Here is a 12,881-nt window from a genome sequence, read left to right on the forward strand (position 1 = left end):
AAAAGCAGGTTGCAACATGAACGTATACGGGAGGCGCTAACCCAGAATAGAGAGGCGGGAGGATTGTAGCCAGGAAAGACTTCCTGACGAAAATAGTATCTAAGTTGATATTGGATGGTAGGTAGGAGTCAGCCAGGCAAAGAGGGAGAAGGCGCAGTAATTACAATGGCCCATAGAGAAATTAGGGAAATTCAAACATTTCAGAGATGAGAGTGAAAAAAGGGCAGCAAAGGTTTAGAGATACCTATGTCAGATTGACAGCAAGGGTAATGGATAGAAGAAGTGTCATAAACTAAATAGCATAAGATGGGCCACTGAGTCAAGACCAGAAAGCACAGCCACCCAGGGTGCCCTGCAGCAGAAGACAGGAAGTGATCCTGTTAGGAGAAGCTGAAGCCCCGCAGCACAGGTTGGCTGTGGAGGAGGCTGATGAGAGAGGAGTCCAGGGCTGGGAAGAAAGGTAACTGCGAGCCAGTGGCTCTGACCTGGACAGGGAGGGGTGGTCTTGCTGGTGGCGCTCAGGTTCCTGAGGAGGAAGTGTTCTTAGACGGGCAGCTCTTCAGGGAACCGCCCTCTGGCTGCAAGCTCTGCCTCCATGGCAAAGGAAGAAATAATTGTCCTCTTCATTATTTTTCCAAATCCCTCTGCAGCCTGTATCTGAAATTCTTTTGGTGGTTATAAAGCCTTTTATTCTAGGACTAGAGATAAAGACTTAAAATGCAAATGTTGATTGAGGTTAAAACATTGCAATTTATTCGGACCAAAGTATAATCAGAAAATGAGCCAACAGATATCAAATCATTTCCAGTTTTAATTTACGGGACTTTACGGAAGGGAAGGAGTCACTAACAAAAGATCCTTACTTACAAGGGCCAGTCCTGTTTATTCTCCAAGGGAGCTAGGGAGGAATGAGTAAAAGCTAAGATACTCCGTCAGATTTAGGAAACGTGTGTTCTTTTCTTTTAGTTGAGCGTGTAGGGACGGAAAAAGTTCTCCTTGAGCCTCCTAGGGTCTCTGGCTAGGTCTGAAAATTAAACCGACAAAGACAGATTAACAGGATCAAAGCATACAAATTTTATTGGATTTTCCCATGTACGTGAGAGCCTTCCCAAGAGAACGAAGACCCAAAGAAGAAACCAGAGCAGGAAGCTTTTATACCTTTTAGAGGAAGAAACAATAAATTTGTGAAGAATTGACATGACACAGCAGTCTGGGCTAGGGGTAGTAAATGGTGAGGAAACTAGGAAGATAAGGATTAGTTAAAATTTGTTTATATAGACTTCTCGGCCCTAAATTCCATCTCTGGTGATAAGAATGTCTTCTTTTCTCCTGGCATAGACAGGGGACCTGTCACAGCGGAGTTTCATGACGTGTTTCAGAGAAGAAGGGGGGCGGGCAGGAAAAGGTGGGAGGGGTCCAAGTGACCCTCGTGCAGCTGCATTTTCTCGAATTCCTTCAGTTTAAGATATTCAGCATGCCACATGCCACAACTAGAAGGACCCACAACTAAAAATACACAACTACGTACCAGAGGGCTTTGGGAGAAAAAGGAAAAATAAAATCTTAAAAAAAAAAAGACATTCAACATGCCAAGGTGCTTATATTTTGGGATAGTGTGCCCTGAACCACATCAAGGTATATCTTGTTTTGTAAGATGTATATTTTTGAAAATAATTATTTGAGAGCATTGTTGTGGATATATCACTTTTTTTAGGGAAGGATTCCCCACCCCCCCCCACCCCAGTTTATTGTCATTTGGTTTGAGCATTTCATTTAATTTTCAGAATTTCTGCCTGACTCTCTTTCCCCAACAAAAAGCCCTAGATTGGTGTACCTTACGTGTCCGTCCCCCCCCTCCCCCCCCCCCCCCCCCCACCCCCACCGGCCTTTGCCATCCTATGCAGACCTTTTCATTCCCATTTTCTGTTTGGTTCCTCTATCTCCTGCATTAGATCTTGTGTCTACAAGTGCAGGGGCTATTTGATTTTGTTCATTGTGTACTTCCCAGTTCCTAGCTCAGAGTCTGGCATATAGTAGGTGCTCAATAAATATTCTCGACTAAATAAATAACAGTATTGAAATGTTGTGTATATTTCTTTGATCCAGTTAGTAACTACAAGTTGCCTACTGTTTTGTACATGTCAATTAGCAGAAAAAAAAGAGTTCTGCTCTATAAGCATGTTTTTTAGGAGCGATCCAATTAAGAAGAAAATTTCAGACTATAAAAAAATTTCTATTAGGATATGGTCTTATTAAATATATATTGCATTACATCATGCTTCCGGACAAACTTTACAATTTCTTTTTTCTTAATGCACACTTTAAAACTGGTCTGCCTCTATTTCTCCAAGGGCATTTGCATTAAATTGGCAAAATATAATGCTCTGAAAAGAAATATTTTAAAATATTAAAAATTATTTATTTCTATTTCTGCTATGTAAAAAAAGTGATTTTGTAGAAATGAAATAATTCAAATAGGCACTTTGGGGTTTTTACCTAAGATGCTAATGATTTTTTAAAAAGCTCTTTCTGGCAAAGTCAATGCAAACCTATGTGTTAATACTTATAAATGTACGTAGGATTGAATTTATTCTGAAATAGATTCCTCGGTTGTGAAAGCTTGAGATTGCTCTAACAAAAGACACATTTAAGAAAATATCCATTAAAAATTTTTCCTTTGCTCTCTCTTATTCTCCCCCCTCGTACATTCCATCGACTTTATTGAAAAATTGGTTTATTCTAACATCATTTTATTTGCAATGGTTTTAGCACCAATGCTTAGGTCAATCAACTGCCTCCTTAGGTTTATGGGTATGTATTTATAAATACAAGCTGTTTCGTATATTCTTCATAGAGCACGTAGAGAAAGTAACAAAGGTATAAAAGCAGAAGGCTTTTTTTTTTCTTTTAAGACATATAGGCCCCAAGACCACTCACAACGCGCAAGAGGGGGCTTGGATATAAAAGGAAACTAAATTTTGTACCGCCACGAAAGTGAAGAAATGGATAACTTCAGAGGCACTTACGCTGTATTCCACCTAAAAACGTGCTTTGAGGACGTCAGGGAGGAGAATGCTATCCAGCCCCGAGCAGACTCCCGCCGCCCACCAGGGAGCTGCGGGGTGGCGGCGGACACCCGGAGGAGGCGACCAAAAACCACACTTCCCAGAGTGCTGTGCGCAGGCCGGGCGCGCGCTGCTCGCCCAGCGCCCGGAGGCCGTCGCTCCCGGGAGGCCGAGGCGAGACGACGCCGGGGCTCGGCGGGGCCGCGCAGGGGCGCGCGCGTCCGTCGGGTGCTCGCGCGGGCTGGTGCGGCGCCGCTCGGGACTGCGGGCGCGGGGAGCACGGCTGCAGCCTTCGCGAGGCCGGGAGGCGGCGAGCGGAGGGACGAGGCGAGCATCGAGGTAGCCGGCCGCTCGGCCCCCCCTCCCCGCTCCCTTTGTGCGGCGCCTTTGGCTCGCGCCGAGCCCTCCCTCACCCCGGCCCCAAATGGTCCCGCCGCCCCGGCTCGCGGTCTGGCTCGGGGATCCTCCGGCCCGGCGCGCAGTAAGCACAACTCCACAGCTCGGAGGGCTGGGCCCGTCCTCCCGCTGCACGGCTTCTGTCGCCCCCGTCGGCGGGAGGAGGGGTCGTCGGGGCCCGCTCCTCGCCGTCTTTGGAGGAGCGGCGCCTGCAGGTGCTCCGCGGGTCGGGGACTGGGCAGGCGCGGCTGCTGGCGCGGTGCGTGGTCCGGAGGGCGCCCCCGGCCCTGCAGCGCGGGGACCGCGGCCCGCCCGGGGCTCAGGCGCGCGCGGCGCTGCCCGCTCGGGGGCTCGGTGCCTGCTCGGGACCTGCCCGTCGCGGGGGTTACTCGCCCCCGGGACTGGCCCGCCGGCACGAGTCCGTCCGCGGAGCGCGCTGCCCGCGCCAGGCGTACCCTCGGGGCGGGGGAGACGCCCGCCTGCAGCCCCTTCCAGAGCGCGCCGCCGTCGGTGGAGGGGACTGCCTGCCGCAGGTGCCCCTCTTTCCTCCTGCCGCTCAGTCCTGGGCTGAGGTCGCCTGCTGGGGTCTTCAGCGGGGGCCGTTGGTCTACACAGGGGACGTTTTCTAGCTCGTCCTTTACGGGATTTGCACAGTCCTAGCGTTTGGGTTTGAAAAGCTGTTTATGTTTTCCCGCTTGGCATTGTTTAATCAGATGACTTTTCGTGGAAAACTGCACTTTTATTAGTATTCCTTTTACTCTGTTTTCATAGCATAGCTGTGTTGGGCCCTTTGCCCTATGCTAATGTTACCACCTTGCGAGGATTCTTGGGCAAAAGGTTCTCGAAAGAACCTGCGTTGATACAAGTATTTTGTCTGCTGGTTGCACTTTTTCTTCCTTTGCGTTGTTTTTCTCCTGTGTTAGTCGATCGCGGTTCGACTCTGGGTGTTCTTCCCCCTCCCTCTAGGAGGAAACCCGGGCGTCTTGACCCTGCCGGGGGGTAGACTTGGTGAGCAGGGACCTCTGCTTGGCGGCGGCTTTTTTCATTGGCTGCTACTTTTCCTCCTCCTTCCCACCGGCACCCCCTTTAGTCTGTCAGTCAACCCGTGACCCTCTTCAAACTTTTTAGTCAGTGTCTGTCTTGCCTTTAAGATACCAAATAGTGTGAACATGAGTATAAAAGTAAATCGCAGGGTATGGTACTCAACGATTGCATTTAGCTTCATCATGTTAGCATTTAAGGCTGCCAGTTCTTTTTAGCGTTCGATAAGATTACTATTATTGTTTTTAATATAACATATTCTGTAATAATTGTACGTTCTGTATCCTGGCAGGAAATTTAGTTCACAATCAGTGAGGGTAATTTTTTTTTAACTTTTTGTTGAGATTATGATAGTTTACAACCTTGTGAAATTTCAGTTGTACATTGTTTGTCGGTCGTGTTGTAGGTGCGCCACTTCACCCTTTGTGCCCATCCCCCACGCCCCACCCTCCCTTTCCCCCGGTAACCATTGATCTGTTCTCTTTGTCTACCTGTTTAACTTCCACATATGAGTGGAGTCATACAGAGACTGTCTTTCTCTATCTGGCTTATTTCACTTAACATAATACTGAGGGTAATTTTTTAAAAACAATGTTTCCTCATTTGTTAGGAAGAAAGTGTGGTAGATAAATTTTGACCCTCCCCCCCATTTTTCAAAATTGAGTTTATATTTAGATCAGTTTTAGGTTCATGGCAATATGGAGTGGAAGGTACAGCGATTTCTCACATATGCTGCTTGCTTTGCCCCGCATATGCTGTCTCCCGCAGGATCAAAATCCCCACGCAGGAATGGTACATTTGTTACAGTCGACATTGATCCATCCTTGCCACCCACAGTCCAGAGTTTATGGATCACTCTCGGTGTTGTATATTCTATGGGTTTAGACAAATAACCCCTATTTAAAAAATCAAGAACTTTAAAGAGTTGTAGAGAACTGAAATGGGTATTACCATTTTAAAAAGATTAAAGGGACTATTTTGAACATCCTAAAAGATAATTTTTTCCCCATAGGGCAAGAGTTCTTTATTCACATGAAGAGTATTAATTTTCCATTACCTTCTGTCACTGTCGTCTTCTCAGTAGGGTCTCAGTATTTCTCCTAAAAATTAATTTTAAATAGCTTTTGTGTTTTGAGAAAAATTGGATTTTTAAACTTCGGTTTCTTATATTTGAATATTCCAATAATCATTTGTTTTTTTATATTAAGAATTAAAGAAGGGCCGGCCTGTGGCCAAGTGGTTAAGATCACGTGCTTGGCTTCCCCAGTCCAGGGTTTGCGGGTTTGGATCCTGAGTGGGGACCTAGCACCGCCCATCAAGCCATGCTATGGCCGCGACCCACATAGAAGAACTAGAACGACTTACAACCAGGATATACAACTATGCACTGGGGCTTTGGGGAGAAAAGACAAAAAGAAAAGAAAGAGATGAGAGAGAAGAAATGCTTCATAGAATAACAAAACATATTTCTCAGTCCTAAAACTCATTAGCTTGACCATTTCTTCACTTTTCTGAAAAACGTGTTTTATGTTAACCAGTGAAGCAAGAGGAAATCGGGCATTTTTAAATGTCTTAATTTTTCTTTACTGATGTCAAGATGTATCTACAATAAAAGTGACCCATCAGGCTTTTTTTTTTTTTTTTGTAATCTTTTTTTTCTGTCTGCTGGGCTTTTGTGGAAGCATCAGGATATTATAATTTACTGAGCTCAGTTCCAGAACTAGACAACCCTGGATTAGAATCCCAGCTCTCGACATGTTGGCTCTGTGACAGTGGCAAGTTATTTTCTGAACTCTATTTCCTTAGCTGTAAAAAGAGGATACAAATTTTAATTGTTATAATATATGAAGTCGTTTTGTAAACTATAATGCACTATAATATTCATCGATATCACTAGTCACGTGCTGTATTTTAAAATGCTGCCAGTGTAATTTATTTTCTGGTGAATACTGCTTATGTAAATACTATCAATCGCTTGTTTTAAAGAGTTTCCTGTACAAGAGGGTTCATTGTCTGATTATGAATAATTTAGTCAGTTCTTGTGAGTCAGAGGTAAAATTACAGAAGAGGGTCAAAGGGACTTTTGGAAAATTTCTACTTCATCTCCCTGGTTCTTAAAACTTGGATCTGTGGCGGTGCCCACAAATGGCCTGCCAGGAGTCTGTGAACTCTTGTGTCTATCTGTACTTTTCTGGGGAGAAGACCCACAGCTTTCAACAGATGTTCAAAAGTCGTACATGACCACCTTTCCCCCGAAGGTTCTAAGAACCATTAGCTTCAGTTGTCTAGGCAGGTTTCTTTACTAGATATTTTGCAGATTATTTTTAAAATTAGTTTTTTTTACAAAAGACTGTGAGTACCTGGTTTTCTTTCAGCCAGAACTAGAGGTTGATATTTATGGTATAAAATGTTCATACAAATAACAGTCCTGCTTCTCATATCTGGAGATGATACTGCTGATTGGTCCATTATCCTTAGGCAGATACTGTCCCTCCCCACCCCCCACCTTGATGGGCAATAGGATGCACGGCAAAGAATGGCCCCTAATGCAATCCAGCATGCTAGAATATTATTTTGAAATGCTGAAATGTAGTTTGATTTGTTTATTCTAAAATTCGGATGTATTTTTTGTTTTCTCAACAAAACACCAAATGCTAAAGAAAATTAAGTATTTTATCTCCCAAACTAGATGATGATGTTTACATAGTATATTTGTTGTTGTGTAATATTTCTTCTTGTATAGCGCAGAGTGTAAAGTTATGTTAAATCTTAATTGATGATCATTTTGACTTTCAGTGTTGCTGGTTTGGAAGGAACATGGAATTTACAATCAATTTATGTAGATTCGATTATAATTTGTAATTTTAATTTATAACATTGAAAATTAATCTTATTTGCATTTTGGGAATTTCAGGATTAAGTTAGAGTTCTAAGTTTGAGTTCATTCTTGTAATAGAGTTTGGAAGCAAGCTGTATTTTCCTTGTTAGTGCTAGGTTGCTGGGCTATAAGGCTTTACAGTGTGAAGCCAGCTTCTGTTTCTGGTTCAGTTACCAGTAGCAGCCACAAGGTCTGAAAGGTGTGAGGTGGATCAGTGATACTGTACCACCTTCTGAATGAATCTGTCCAGCAGAGTAATGTCTTTTTGTCTTATTCTTTGAGAATTTTTTTTCTTTTTCCTTTTGATTTTGGTATTTTCGTTTGAAATCTGAATTCTTTTCAAAGTTCAAGGTTCTAAATCAATACTTGAGGATTTGTAGAATAAAGTAACGGAACTGTGTTTGGCTCCCTAGATTTTCTGTTTATAAAAATAGATCTCAAAGATCAATAAAGATGAATGCCAGCATTTGCATAGTACTTTACGTGTGAAAGATAAGTCACTGTGCTGCATCTTTAGTTATTTTAATGCAGAGGATTCCTTTTTTAGTTTAATAATGAAAGTTTGAGTTAATTGGATATGGAAAACAGGAATCATTTCAGCAAAAATTTTTCCTGTGGGAACACTACCATTTTAAGAAGATTAGTGATTTAATGTGTATTCTCTTACTCTTGAGCTTTAAAAAAAGTCAAAAACGTTTTCTGTATGGGGAGGATATTAATACCCGTATTTTAGTTCTCATAGAGTAATTTATACATACTGTACAAAGATATAGTTACACTCCCATATGAAGATATAGTTAATGCCATCTTTGGCCAAGTGTTAGGAGTTTTGGCTTTGTAGTCAGGCAAGCCTATGTTGGGTCCTGGCTGTTGCCACTTAATAGCGGTGTGACTTTGCTTAGGTTTCTCAACTTCTCTGAGCCTCATTATCCACATCTGTAAATATAAGAATGCTACCTTTTTGGGTTGTCCTGAGGATTTAAATGAATAAATGTGAAGTATCTAACTCAAATAATAATAGCAATTACTTAACATAGCTTATATGCCAGACAATTTTATTAATTTATTTAATCCTTATAACAATCCTATGAAGTTGGTACAGTTATTTTCCTCATTTTTACAGATGAAGAAACTGAGGCTAATGAAAGGTTATATAACTTATGCAAGCTCGTACAGCTAATAAGTACATAACACTCAACAAATGCTGACTGTTGTCATAAAAAAAAAAAAAGGAAGACATAGGGTAATATAGCCAGTCCTCATCTTTTGCTATAGTGAAAAATGCATCCAAATGTGGATCATTATAAAGCATATTTTATTTCTTTACTGGAAAAGCATTGATTGGAAGATTGTGTTCCTGACCAAGGACTCAGGATCACATAATTTATGAAAGTAGTAATGTCCATTAATTGTGTGCTTGCTGTGTACTAGTTACAGAGCTAAGTAATTTACATATATTACTTCTTTTAACCTCACAACAAGCTTACAGGAAATCTGAGGCTCAGAGTGATTTTAAGTGACTTGCCCAAGGCTACACAGCTAATAGGGAATCCTAAAATTGTCTGGCTCTAAAGTCTGCTGTTAACCACTGGTTTATGTGCCTAGTGTTAGATATGGCTAACAGATTTCTCTAAAAAGCAAGGCAGCAGCTTAAGTAATTTTACGTAGAAAAGTACTTTCCTCATTTAGAACTAGAAGTACACAAGTGATTACCTGCAACTAGGATCTTGCGTAGGCCAAACTCAGCTTGCTGCCAGCTTTGTGAATAAAGTGTTATTGGAACACAACCACACTCGTTCTTTTATGTATTGTCTTTGGCTGCTTTTGTACTACAGTGGCATGGTTGAGTCGTCGTGACAGTCTGGATGGCCCACAAACATAAACTGTCTGCTCTGTGGCCCTTTATAGAAAAAGATTGCTGACCTCTGACTAGGCCAACCCTTTTATAAATGAAGAAACTGAGACTTGGAGATTTAGGTCGTGTGGGGACCTGGGATTGGCCACCCCAAGATGTGTCTCTTTGGCATCAGGATTATTTGAGGCTGATTGCTTTTGATAAACTGGGTCAGGGAAGAAGGCTCTGAGGAATGGAACTTGCCCTTTGTTAAGACGCTTTTACATTTGTAAGGTAAATCTCTATCTGTAAAAGGTGCCTCCCTCTCTGTACCAGGAAGAAGAAAGAAGATGACCTTCTCTCTAGAAACTCTTAATCAATACCAAAGGCAAGGACTTAAAACTGCATTTTATTGTGCTTGTCTGGTAACCTCCTGTAGCTGACTTCCCTCCCCCTCCCAACGTTGGCATTCCTTAAGGATTAAGCATCTTTCCTTAGGCTAGGAACTGATTGCTGCGCTCACCTGTGACCGCCCAGCTCCAGACAATCCACTTGCCTCCTGCTACGCCCACTGAGACAGCAGACCATTACCTGCTGTGTCCATCAAGCACTGTGCCGACAGGGCAATCTTGTGACTATTGTTGGAGGGACATTTCAATCGCATGTGAAACACCCTATTTGGGGGTATATAACCACTATGTGCACCCCACTTCTTCGGTGCCCTTTCTTCCTTCGGGAAGAAAGGCCCCGGGCCATGGTTCCTCATAAAGCTTTGTTTAATTTTCTCTTGCTATTCTGTCTTATGTGAATTTAATTCGTTCTCCGGCCAGACGAACCCCCATTTGGGGGGAGGAAATGTCCTCCTCCCCTACAGTAACTTTCCAGTATTGCAGTGAGTTAAAATCCGATTTTCTTGATACCAGGCTCACTGTTATTCTGCCGCACCATGCTCTCTATTTTTACGTCCTGTAAAATCAGTGTGTACCATATAATCATTATATGAGGGACTTTAAAGTATTATAAAATGTTTACAGCATATAAGAATATTTAACCTAGTTAAAACAGCCATGCTAGCTATCATGACAGTAAATGTTTAGTCATTTCTCTTTCCTTCTTAGAATTTGAAGCACTTTGGGAATATGCTTTATATGACCCATGCCTTAAAGTTCTGTGGCCCACTTTCAGCTTATGTTTCCTTATTTTCCTCTACAAATTTCTCTGTAATAAATAGAGGCTTTTGGAATCATTTCATTAATTGACTGCAAAACAGCAGTTGCAGTTGGCACCGATCTTGCAGTTGGAAACTTACCACATGCACCTTTTTACAAAATAGAGACCATACTGTTTGCGTCTGATTTTTTCTACTTACTGGTAGATTATCCATGGAAGTTTTTAAGCATTGAGGTGATAATAATAGCTGTGAGATGATGGGGCCTGTGACTAAAGTGGTGTGTGTGGCAGGAGAAGCAAGGCCAACAGCATGAGAGAAATTTAGGAAGTAACATGTGAAATTTGGTTATAGTTGAATAGAGTGGAACGGGAACTTGGAGTACCTGCGAGCTACCACATTCAGTGGGGAGCCTTCTTGATCCCCCAGGCTAGTTTAGGTTCTCCCGTTAATATCTAGCATCTCTCTCCTGTTGCCTTTACCACATTCTTATTATCTGTTTATGTCTCATCTAGATGATTCAGGCTCCTTGATGGTAGGAATTATGTCATGTCTTATTCATCTTTTTGGGGGGACTTATTCTAGATAAGTAGAAAAAATTAGATTACCCTTGTGCACACATTCTTTTTAAAAGGAAAATGCAAGAGAGAGATTGGTTAAGGTGTTCCTAAATTTCTTCACGTTTAGGGTGAAGCAGTTTTTATCTTCGTCATTCGTTTTTCCGTGCAGTATGATTTCCCGGTTCATCTAGAGGATCGCTGATGCAGCGTTTCTTAAGTGTGCTGTATCATCTTCTGCGGGATTTTTTCTTAAGCCACCAACACCACGTTCAAATATTGATGCAGGTGTTTACTTGCTTGGTGTGTGATACACATTCCTTTTGCTTGTATCTTAGTAGCAAAACATAACATGGCCTCTTCTGTTGTGGATGTCTGCCTTTCTTGAGTCCCCAAGTGGTGCTTCTCAGACTGTCTGTGCTGACAGACTAATCTGTGAACCAGTATTTTTGTAAAAGACAATAAAAATGATTTACTAGGAAAATGAAATGAAAAAAAAGGACACACAAAATACAATCCTCTATTTTTTGTTAGATTCAACAAACATAAAATTACTCTGTCAAATATAACTTTGCTATAAGAGTTTCTAAACACTCCATTTTTGTACTTACCTCATTGCAGAGCTGTGAAAAAATTTTGTGGACCAGACCCAGTTTGAATAGCACTTCTATAAAGCACTTGGTTGTTGCTTTTCATATTTGTCTTTCAGTTTCCAGAACCTGCAATATAACATGTGATGACTGATTGACCGGTTGACTAAATTAAGATAAGGCAACTGGTATTTCCCCTTAACACTGATGATATTTCTAATTTTTATTGAAATTTCTTGAAATGTGGTTATAAAACCATATGCTTAGTATATATCCTTAGTATATGCATGAATGTTGGCTTAGGTACTTACCTTATAAACGTAAAAGGAAGTTCCCAAACTCCTTGAAGACTAATTCTCGTTTAGCCATGGTTCACCAGAACCAGTTTTAAACCTGCTTGCTCAATAAATGACAGTTCTTTAGAATTGGTTTTAAGGCATTCTAATTAATCAGCAACTTGCCTTGAATAGGCAATAGGATTTTGCAAGCCAACTAGTCAATGGCAGCCCTTCCACTAACCGTGCTCCCGAGACACTGAAAGTCCACCAACCCTTGAACTCCACACTTCCTCCGGAATCCGATAAAAGATCAGTGTGCTCTGCTCAGAGGGACTGTGCCTGACCCGCTCCCTGAAGTAAGAAAGAATTATTATTCAGTTTTTTGTTTTGTTTCACATATGAAGTAGGAAATATCTCAGTTTTCACACTTGGAAACAAATTACTGGTAAATTTATTTTTTGGTAGGCTTTATATTCAAATAATTATCCTTTGTTATCTTAAGTACAACCCTGTGACTTCTGTGACATTGTCAAATAAACATAATTAGTAACAGAGGCCCCTCCTAAGAGATTTCATGCATATCGTTCACATATGTAGGTAAAATTCAAGTCCTTATTTTTTAATACTTTGTACTAGCCTTTCAGATGATGATGAGCGTAATAGATTAAGTGCTCCGGTTCAGACAAGGAAATGATTATGGTCGTGAAGCGATAAAATGCCTTCTTAATAAAACAGACCCCCAAGTGGACACATCTTAGAGAGTATTCCCCGTGCAGTGAAAATGTTGTTTATAGACCCTGGAAATGACATTAATATTTAACAAGCAGACTTTGTTAACAATTGTATCTAATACTTGCTAATGCTAAGAAAAACCTTTTTGTTGAAGTCACAGTAGTAAATCATTGGAAGTCGTGTGTACCTTGACTGAGTAGGAACTATTGAAGCTGTAATCCAGTTTGTCAAAGCAGCAGATTCTTCTTTAACTATTGGCCCAATATATTTTCTTTTGGACTATTTGAAATTTTAAAATTTAAAATCTCTATTATTTGTTTTTGTAAATAATAAGGAAATGAT

The 12,881-nt window shown here is 41.4% G+C and overlaps 1 protein-coding gene across 4 annotated transcripts in view; it reads left to right on the forward strand.

Annotated features, from left to right (window-relative positions):
* Nucleotides 1–3,196: 3,196 nt before the first annotated feature.
* The window catches only part of KLHL8 (kelch like family member 8), a 67,367-nt gene continuing 57,682 nt past the window's right edge, over nt 3,197–12,881 (forward strand). For all 4 annotated transcript variants that reach the window (XM_046656147.1, XM_046656151.1, XM_046656150.1 and 1 more), the window contains exon 1: nt 3,197–3,404. The gene's annotated coding sequence lies outside the window, so the exon portion shown is untranslated. The remainder of the gene's footprint in view (nt 3,405–12,881) is intronic.

This window comes from Equus quagga, chromosome 3, assembly GCF_021613505.1.
Source record: "Equus quagga isolate Etosha38 chromosome 3, UCLA_HA_Equagga_1.0, whole genome shotgun sequence".
Lineage (NCBI taxonomy): Eukaryota > Metazoa > Chordata > Mammalia > Perissodactyla > Equidae > Equus > Equus quagga.